Source organism: Hipposideros armiger, unplaced genomic scaffold, assembly GCF_001890085.2.
Source record: "Hipposideros armiger isolate ML-2016 unplaced genomic scaffold, ASM189008v1 scaffold_42, whole genome shotgun sequence".
Lineage (NCBI taxonomy): Eukaryota > Metazoa > Chordata > Mammalia > Chiroptera > Hipposideridae > Hipposideros > Hipposideros armiger.
The window spans coordinates 4,970,835-4,972,659 of NW_017731392.1; the positions used below are offsets into that span (position 1 = coordinate 4,970,835).

Genomic DNA, 1,825 nt, shown 5'->3' on the forward strand with positions numbered 1-1,825 from the left:
TCCCTGCCTGACGTCTTTATCCCTCCAGTCTATTCTCCACCAGAATGATCTTTCCACGGCACAAATCAGCATGTCCTTTGCCTGTTTAAATCCCCTCAATGAATCTTTATAGTGGGTTTTCATCCCTGACTATAGGTGCCATTTTCCTTCCTTTCTTCACCATCTTCTCTCTCTCCTCCTCCCTCCCAACCATCACCCACCCTCTGCTGAAACATGTTTGTAGTTCCCATGAATGGGGCTTGCTGTTTCACTTTCACACCTCCACACTTCTGCACATGATGCTCCCTGTGCAGGGACTGGCCTCCCACCCTCCCTTCCTCAGGACTCAGCTCAGAGAACTTGTCTCCAGGTCGCTTTCCCAGCTTATCTCCCTGGATTTCCCCTGCCCCACTCCTTGCTACTCCAGCTTGTATCACTTTATTGTGGCTTCTACTGTCTGTCTCCCCTATGAAACAGAGAGCTCCCTGGGGGCTCAGACTGTATTTAGTGCACCATTACACCCCCCCTACACCTGGCACATCATAGGTGCTCAGAAAATGTTAGCCAAATAAGTGAATAGGTGCCTGAAGGTCATAAACAGAGGGCAGAAAGAGGCAGAATTTGAGAAAATGACAGTGGTTGCTTTTAGTCATGGAGAGGAGCACCAGGTTAGCACAGTTTCTTTTTTAACACTCTGAACTGTTGATGTGTTAAATAAACATATAGTTTATATACAGACATATTAAATAAACATATAGTTTTAAACTAAATTTTTTTTCTACTTAATTTTGGATAAACAAGTAGTGGCAGGGATAAAAAAATCATTAACAGCTATGAGACAAAAACCTAACATTAAGTAAATTCTTTGTATGATTTGGGAAATACATGCAATGTGTTAATGAAAAACCTTAACACAAAGCCATATATGATACAATGTATAAATTGGATAAAAACGTAGGTTTGAATTCCAGTTCCCTACTTACTATTGTGTGGCATTGAATAAATTTCCTTACTCCTCTGTTCCTCAGTTTCTTTTATTTTTGAATAAGGATAATGATGTTTCTGCTTCTTAGGGTTATTATGAAAAATTGCATGCTTTAATATCTGGTAACGGTTTAGAACAGTGGTTGGCCNCACACTAAAGATAGTAGACCAGGAAGATAGGCATTCTGGTTCCCTACTCACCATGGAGATCAGGTCCAGCTGCAGGTTTCCCACCTCTCAATTCTTTGACATACAAGAGAAACAAATACATCTCTGTCTTATTTGAGCCATGATTATTTGTGTGTTCTGCTATACATAACCAAACCTAATTCTTTACTTATACGGGAATGGGAGCTAACATTTATTGTGCACAGCCTGTAATTCATGAACTTTCTTATGCTATCTCAGTTAATCCTCACAATAATTCTGAATCATAGGTATTATCTCCATTTCACAGGTGAAGAAACGGAGATTCACAAATGTTAGATACTTTTTCCAGGGTCATTCAGCTGGTAGCAGAACTGGGATTCAAACCCAGCTCAGTCTGAGCCCAAAGTTCATGGCCTTTCCATAGCACAGTGACATATTGGGTGACTTCAGAATGTTAATTAAAAGTACTCCCTGAGGACACGTGGGTGCTCTCAAGTGGGGGATCACCACTGAGTCCTCAGCACCTCAAGTTGTGTGCAGATGGTGCCTTCATTTGTGCATGAAAGCATATCTTGCACATTTTCTACTTCTGCCTTCTGAGGTGCTGAAGCAGAAAGTCTAGGCAGCTGTAACAAAAATTTTAGGACTTGGCCTTACAGACTCTTAGAATGTTAAGGTTGGAAAAGACCCTGAGAGGTCATTAGTGGACACA

At 41.2% G+C, this 1,825-nt stretch overlaps 1 protein-coding gene across 1 annotated transcript in view; it reads right to left on the bottom strand.

Moving 5' to 3' along the window:
* Positions 1-1,825, bottom strand: part of PIK3AP1 (phosphoinositide-3-kinase adaptor protein 1) — a gene marked incomplete at its 5' end in the record, with an annotated part of 110,624 nt that overhangs the window by 81,368 nt on the left and 27,431 nt on the right. The window lies entirely within an intron of this gene.